Source organism: Eleutherodactylus coqui, chromosome 2 (genome assembly GCF_035609145.1).
Source record: "Eleutherodactylus coqui strain aEleCoq1 chromosome 2, aEleCoq1.hap1, whole genome shotgun sequence".
NCBI classification, from domain to species: Eukaryota; Metazoa; Chordata; class Amphibia; order Anura; family Eleutherodactylidae; genus Eleutherodactylus; species Eleutherodactylus coqui.
Genome location: NC_089838.1, coordinates 15,866,817 through 15,875,067, shown reverse-complemented (window position 1 = coordinate 15,875,067; position 8,251 = coordinate 15,866,817). Strand labels below are relative to the sequence as shown.

At 59.5% G+C, this 8,251-nt stretch overlaps 1 protein-coding gene across 1 annotated transcript in view; it reads left to right on the top strand.

Moving 5' to 3' along the window:
- Positions 1–1,043: 1,043 nt before the first annotated feature.
- The window catches only part of TNIP1 (TNFAIP3 interacting protein 1), a 76,317-nt gene continuing 69,109 nt past the window's right edge, over positions 1,044–8,251 (top strand). Inside the window, exon 1 of the mRNA XM_066590411.1 lies at positions 1,044–1,172. The gene's annotated coding sequence lies outside the window, so the exon portion shown is untranslated. The remainder of the gene's footprint in view (positions 1,173–8,251) is intronic.

Here is an 8,251-nt window from a genome sequence, read left to right as displayed (position 1 = left end):
CAACAGGGTACTAGAGCCTCCATTTCCCCCGTATCACATCCTGTATCCAAGCTAGAGGTGGCCCAAGAGTGTACTAGAGCCTCCATGCCTGCCCGTATCACATCTTGTATCCAAGCTAGAGGTGGTACAACAGGGTACTAGAGCCTCCATGCCTGCCCGTACCACATCTTGTATCCAAGCTTGAGGCGATACAGCAGGGTACTAGAGCCTCCATGCCTGCCCGTACCACATCTTGTATCCAAGCTTGAGGCGATACAGCAGGGTACTAGAGCCTCCATACCAGCCTGTATCACATTTTGTATCCAAGCTAGAGGCGGTACAACAGCGTACTAGAACCTCCATGCCCCCCGTATCACATCTTGTATCCAAGCTAGAGGCGGTACAACAGGGTAGTAGAGCCTCCATGCCCGGCTGTATCACATCTTGTATCCAAGCTGGAGGCGGTACAACAAGGTACTAGATCCTTCACAAAGAAATGTTTCCCCTTGAATGAGAAAATTTAGCCTCCACCTCGTTGGGTTGGTTTTTTTTTTAAGTAAAGAGGAAAGCTGACAATGAAAATAAAGGTCACATCACTAAGGGGTTAAACATCTTAATTACACCTTTTTATTGAGTGTGAGGGGGGGGCGAAAAGGAGGAAAACTAAAGCCTCTGTGAAGGGTAAAATGGGCTTTGATTCCGGTTTCACTTCGCAGACAGCAGAGTATTCGGCTTCCGTTATCACCTCTACCATTATGTGTACAGCTCTCTAGAATCCCGGTGCCTCGGCGGGGAGCGGAGGGCGTGTCCTGGGAGTGATGGACACCTCCTACGGGGCGTGTCCTGGGAGTGAAGGACACCTCTGGTTGAGGAGGGGCGTGTCCTGGGAGTGATGGACACCTCGGGGAGCGGAGGGCGTGTCCTGGGAGTGATGGACACCTCGGGTAGCGGAGGGGCGTGTCCTGGATGTGATGGACACCTCCTACAGGGCGTGTCCTGCGAGTGATGCACACTTCGGCCTAGGAGGGGCGTATCCTGAGAGTGATGCACACCTCCGGCTACTGATTGGCTGGGCACGCCCGGGGATTTCCAGCTCTTGCTGTAGGAAGTGGTGTCTGCTGCGGGTCTTATTGTCGCTGGTCCTGGACGGGGGAGGCTGGCGAGCTCCGGGTGAGCCACGGCTGCGGCACCAGGTCTGTACTATGATACGTTAGCTCTGCTTGGGAGATACAATCAGTGCTGCTCCAGCCGCATAGGGATCTGTTATTCTGCTGCCGGCCTCGTTGTCGGCGATAGATGAGATGTTACTATCGTGATATTAGAATGTATGTGCTGAGAAATCTAGAGTTTGTCCGTAGAATATGGCGAACAGAACTTGGCGGATCGCTGATGCAGCGAATGGCTCAAAGTGCGACCTGCAGAACGGATTCACTCGCCGCACCGCCGTCGCACTCTGCGCTTTTCTTGCATTTTGAAATACGTAAAACGTGTAAAATGTACGCGGTGTGTTGTGGGTTTTTTTTTATGCTCACGTGTTTTTTGCAATTTTTTTGGTCAGCGGTAATGTCCGCCGTCCCATCGCTGTAACTTACCTTTACGGAGGCGCGATACGCATTCGCCCAGTATGAGCGCGGTCCTTGTAGACGTCGTTCCGTTGTGTCTTGGTTAGGCTTTATTCACATCTGCTTCCGAAGATAACGTCGCAGATCTGATATGAAGCCCCTTTTGTAACATGATTGGCGAACGGACCGCGTTATAGCCGATGGCGTCCATTCAGCGCCGTTCGGTTCCGTCACAAACCGGGTCCGTTCAGCAGGGGATACCCCTTTAATGGAGCAGAAAAACGGAATCGCCAAATGCAGATGTGAACGTCGCCTTACGCCATAGTTACATCGCACAGAAGGCGGACATGGCGTCCGTGTGCCGCGCACGACACCGCACGTTTGCCTGTACTGTTCTTGTGCGACCGCAATGCGTTTTGCTCCCATAGGGAGTAGTGGGTGACTTTCACGCTCGTGACGAGCGCAGTGATGCGAGTGTGATGGCCTCAAAATGCATCACACTCCTAAAAATCGCGGGTTTGGAAGCGCAATACAGGTTCAAGTTCTTCAGACCGAGATTGCCCTTGTAGGATTTGTAGTCCTTTACTGGGACTCCGCTAACCACCTGTGAGCGTAGTGCGCCCAGCGCTCTGCACCCTACAGCCGTTTAGATTCGTCAGTGCCGGGCGCGGAGTGCTGCTCTGGAGGGATGAAGCAGCTTGTCTAGTACTGCAGTGTCCTAGATGTGGGGCCCTACCACATCCCTCCGTTGGCTGTAACTCGTACTATGATGGCAGCCTCCTCGCACACGCCGCCACAAGATCTCCATTCTGTCAGAATTACACAAAATCCCGTCGTGCTGGATCCGCGCTGTGTGCCGGCCGACAGGCCCATGACTGATGGCTGGCTGTGTCATGGTGTCCAGAAGAGAGCCCTGCGTGCCGCACTGTTCTTTCGGTAAGTCTGACAGACATCGGCCCCACTGACTAGAATGGGGTCCGTCATGCCCGCCGGCATTTAGTCTGGCTAAATAGGGCAGAATTTTGGGACCTTTTTGGGTCGGAGACGCTGAACGGTACCGCGTCCGCAGAGCTGAGCGCCTTAGGAGGAGAGGTGCATCCCTGTCATCGCCATCGCAAATACTGCTGCCTGATGGCGTTAGACGTACGGCTGCGTGCAAATGACGCAATGCGCATTGGATTTACCTGCCTCAAAATCCATGGCACGAATCCGCACTTGCGTTTACCACAGATCCGCACGCAGATTTAACGGTTTTCAATGGACAAATCTCGGCATGGACCTCCTGAAGCGGAGACGTCTTCGAGAAGGAACGGGTCACTTTTTTTTTTTTTCTCACATGTAGATTTCAAACTTGCACACGGAAATATCCGTGACGTATAGATCGGGGCGTGGATTCGTTTACACGTGGGTGTTGTGGGTCTGATGGGGAATATGTGCGGATTCTGGGTCAAATCAGCAGGAGAGATCCACCGTGTGAACATGTCAGCCGCGATTGTGGGAGGGAGGAGCAATTAACACTCGGAGGAATCAGTAGGGCTGCAACTGGAACAGCCCCTCGCACACGCGTGTAGCGTTAGGGTTGCCACCTTTGTCACGGTAAAATACCGGCCTTGGTAAAAAGGGTATGTGGCTTATTATGGCATATTATTTGAGCCCCCCCGCCATTAGCTGACTGCGGCGTCTGTTCGTCTTGTGCGGTACGGCCGGCCATACGCCTTGTGCGGTACGGCCGGCCATACGCCTTGTGCGGTACGGCCGGCCATACGCCTTGTGCGGTACGGCCGGCCATACGCCTTGTGCGGTACGGCCGGCCATACGCCTTGTGCGGTACGGCCGGCCATACGCCTTGTGCGGTACGGCCGGCCATACGCCTTGTGCGGTACGGCCGGCCATACGCCTTGTGCGGTACGGCCGGCCATACGCCTTGTGCGGTACGGCCGGCCATACGCCTTGTGCGGTACGGCCGGCCATACGCCTTGTGCGGTACGGGCCGGCCATACGCCTTGTGCGGTACGGCCGGCCATACGCCTTGTGCGGTACGGCCGGCCATACGCCTTGTGCGGTACGGCCGGCCATACGCCTTGTGCGGTACGGCCGGCCATACGCCTTGTGCGGTACGGCCGGCCATACGCCTTGTGCGGTACGGCCGGCCATACGCCTTGTGCGGTACGGCCGGCCATACGCCTTGTGCGGTACGGCCGGCCATACGCCTTGTGCGGTACGGCCGGCCATACGCCTTGTGCGGTACGGGCCGGCCATAACGCCTTGTGCGGTACGGCCGGCCATACGCCTTGTGCGGTACGGCCGGCCATACGCCTTGTGCGGTGCGGTACGGCCGGCCATACGCCTTGTGCGGTGCGGTACGGCCGGCCAAACGCCTTGTGCGGTGCGGTACGCCAAACGCCTTGTGCGGTGCGGTACGCGCAAACGCCTTGTGCGGTACGGCCGGCCAAACGCCTTGTGCGGTACGGCCGGCCCAAACGCCTTGTGCGGTACGGCCGGCCAAACGCCTTGTGCGGTACGGCCGGCCAAACGCCTTGTGCGGTACGGCCGGCCAAACGCCTTGTGCGGTACGGCCGGCCAAAACGCCTTGTGCGGTACGGCCGGCCAAACGCCTTGTGCGGTACGGCGGCCAAACGCCTTGTGCGGTACGGCCGGCCAAACGCCTTGTGCGGTACGGCCGGCCAAACGCCTTGTGCGGTACGGCCGGCCAAACGCCTTGTGCGGTACGGCCGGCCAAACGCCTTGTGCGGTACGGCCGGCCAAACGCCTTGTGCGGTACGGCCGGCCAAACGCCTTGTGCGGTACGGCCGGCAAACGCCTTGTGCGGTACGGCCGGCCAAACGCCTTGTGCGGTACGGCCGGCCAAACGCCTTGTGCGGTACGGGCCGGGGCAAACGCCTTGTGCGGTAACGGCCGGCCAAACGCCTTGTGCGGTACGGCCGGCCATACGCCTTGTGCGGTACGGCCGGCCATACGCCTTGTGCGGTACGGCCGGCCATACGCCTTGTGCGGTACGGCCGGCCATACGCCTTGTGCGGTACGGCCGGCCATACGCCTTGTGCGGTACGGCCGGCCATACGCCTTGTGCGGTACGGCCGGCCATACGCCTTGTGCGGTACGGCCGGCCATACGCCTTGTGCGGTACGGCCGGCCATACGCCTTGTGCGGTACGGCCGGCCATACGCCTTGTGCGGTACGGCCGGCCATACGCCTTGTGCGGTACGGCCGGCCATACGCCTTGTGCGGTACGGCCGGCCATACGCCTTGTGCGGTACGGCCGGCCATACGCCTTGTGCGGTACGGGCCGGCCATACGCCTTGTGCGGTACGGCCGGGCCATACGCCTTGTGCGGTACGGCCGGCCATACGCCTTGTGCGGTACGGCCGGCCATACGCCTTGTGCGGTACGGCCGGCCATACGCCTTGTGCGGTACGGCCGGCCATACGCCTTGTGCGGTACGGCCGGCCATACGCCTTGTGCGGTACGGCCGGCCATACGCCTTGTGCGGTACGGGCCGGCCATACGCCTTGTGCGGTACGGCCGGCCATACGCCTTGTGCGGTACGGCCGGCCATACGCCTTGTGCGGTACGGCCGGCCATACGCCTTGTGCGGGTACGGCCGGCCATACGCCTTGTGCGGTACGGCCGGCCATACGCCTTGTGCGGTACGGCCCGGCCATACGCCTTGTGCGTACGGCCGGCCATACGCCTTGTGCGTACGGCCGGCATTACGCCTTGTGCGGTACGGGCCGGCCATACGCCTTGTGCGGTACGGCCGGCCATACGCCTTGTGCGGTACGGCCGGCCATACGCCTTGTGCGGTACGGCCGGCCATACGCCTTGTGCGGTACGGCCGGCCATACGCCTTGTGCGGTACGGCCGGCCATACGCCTTGTGCGGTACGGCCGGCCATACGCCTTGTGCGGTACGGGCCGGCCATACGCCTTGTGCGGTACGGCCGGCCATACGCCTTGTGCGGTACGGCCGGCCATACGCCTTGTGCGGTACGGCCGGCCATACGCCTTGTGCGGTACGGCCGGCCATACGCCTTGTGCGGTACGGCCGGCCATACGCCTTGTGCGGTACGGCCGGCCATTACGCCTTGTGCGGTACGGCCGGCCATACGCCTTGTGCGGTACGGCCGGCCATACGCCTTTCGTGCGGTACGGCCGGCCATACGCCTTGTGCGGTACGGCCGGCCAAACGCCTTGTGCGGTACGGCCGGCCAAACGCCTTGTGCGGTACGGCCGGCCATACGCCTTGTGCGGTACGGCCGGCCATACGCCTTGTGCGGTACGGCCGGCCATAACGCCTTGTGCGGTACGGCCGGCCATACGCCTTGTGCGGTACGGCCGGCCATACGCCTTGTGCGGTTACGGCCGCCATACGCCTTGTGCGGTACGGCCGGCCATACGCCTTGTGCGGTACGGCCGGCCATACGCCTTGTGCGGTACGGCCGGCCATACGCCTTGTGCGGTACGGCCCGGCCATACGCCTTTGCGTGCGGTACGGCCGCCATACGCCTTGTGCGGTACGGCCGGCCAACGCCTTGTGCGGTACGGCCGGCCATACGCCTTGTGCGGTACGGCCGGCCATACGCCTTGTGCGTACGGCCGGCCATACGCCTTGTGCGGTACGGCCGGCCATACGCCTTGTGCGGTACGGCCGGCCATACGCCTTGTGCGGTACGGCCGGCCATACGCCTTGTGCGGTACGGCCGGCCTTACGCCTTGTGCGGTACGGCCGGCCATACGCCTTGTGCGGTACGGCCGGCCAATAACGCCTTGTGCGGTACGGCCGGCCATACGCCTTGTGCGGTACGCCGGCCATACGCCTTGTGCGGTACGGCCGGCCATACGCCTTGTGCGGTACGGCCGGCCATACGCCTTGTGCGGTGCGTACGGCCGGCCAAACGCCTTGTGCGGTACGGCCGGCCAAACGCCTTGTGCGGTACGGCCGGCCAAACGCCTTGGTGCGGTACGGCCGGCCAAACGCCTTGTGCGGTACGGCCGGCCAAACGCCTTGTGCGGTACGGCCGGCCAAACGCCTTGTGCGGTACGGCCGGCCAAACGCCTTGTGCGGTACGGCCGCCAAACGCCTTGTGCGGTACGGCCGGCCAAACGCCTTGTGCGGTACGGCCGGCCATACGCCTTGTGCGGTACGGCGGCCATACGCCTTGTGCGGTACGGCCGGCCATACGCCTTGTGCGGTACGGCCGGCCATACGCCTTGTGCGGTACGGCCGGCCATACGCCTTGTGCGGTACGGCCGGCCATACGAAACCATTGGTAAAAAAAAACAAAAAAAAAACGGAACCTAACATCGTTTTTTTTTGTGGGACACAGTAGCATAAACTACATTTCAGCCGACTGCGAAAGACGGGTTAAGAAGCCAGCTCTGTCCCTGCTGCACGCGGCCTCCATCAGCTCCTGCCCGTTCGGTGGCTTGATGGCTAGACGCAGGATCTTTTCCCCTGCCGTGCGGTGGCGTGCTGCGCACAGCTGAGGTTTTGGTCTTGCCGGTCTGTTTTTGTTCTACCTGTAGATTGTTTTGCTGTGTGGTTTGAAGCAAGAACACTGATAGCGATCTCCTCACTGCATGTGGTGGGTACAGACGTCACACCGCGCCACGGGCTCCGGGCCGCTGTCATACCGTGACACCTGTACGGCACCGCCTCGTGATGTCTGACGTAAAATAATATTGTTATTAAGTGAAAAAAAACATAAAAGGGGGGTTTCCATGACTTCAACGAGACAACAAAACAAACTAATTTACCTCATGAGTTCTGCGGAGTCTTTCCTTTGCTTCTGGTCCTTTCCGTCAAGCCTTGTGATCATGGCAGCCGCTTACAGCAGCGGCGGTGGCGCACCTCGGCGGCACATGGGGAGTTATTCATTATGGACGCTCAACGACTAACCGATCATTCGAGTGTTTTCAGAGATCTTTTAGTGTCCTGCTGGATTATCAGCCATCGCGGCATTTCTGCGCTCGTAATATGCGTTCGTGCCGCAGCCTGGATGGGGGTCTGCTGACCCGGACTATTTTGGTCCCATTTTATTGGATGAGAATAGTCCTTCTACTCAACAGATCCGTGAAATTCAAGCAGCACTGATGACCTCCATAGACTGGGTCTGCTGCCTGGGACCTCTGCTGTTTAGCTGTTTGCCGGTCTCTTGTGTACTTGGCTGATTTTTGCAGGAAGCAGACAGCTCCATTCCTACTGTTGTGGCCAGTCTTGGTGTTGCAGGCTAAGTTCCTACTGAAGTGAATAAAAACTTGACCTGTAATGCCAAGCCTGGCCACTGCAGTGAGATCGGAGCTGTCTGCTTCTTTCAGAAATCAGCTCCGTGCATGTATGTACCACCTGACAAACAGCTGATCAGCAAGGTTCCCAGGTGGCAAACCCCTGGTGATCTACTATTGATAGCCCGTTCTTGGCATAGGCTATCATTAGTTTACAACTGGACAACCCCTCTGAAGGGGATGTCCGAGTGCCAGACAACGTTTTAAAAATTGATCCTAGCTGATTAAAACAGTTAAAGCTGTGTTACTTACCCGTCCTCTGCCCGGGCGATGCGGCGCTGCTTTCATCTTGGTCTGTGTTTTGGAATGACTACCGCCTGACCACTGCAGCCAATCGGAGACCAAACTGGCAAGACCGGAGGACCGAAGGGCTGCAGCGCTGTATTACCAGATCAGAGGATGGGT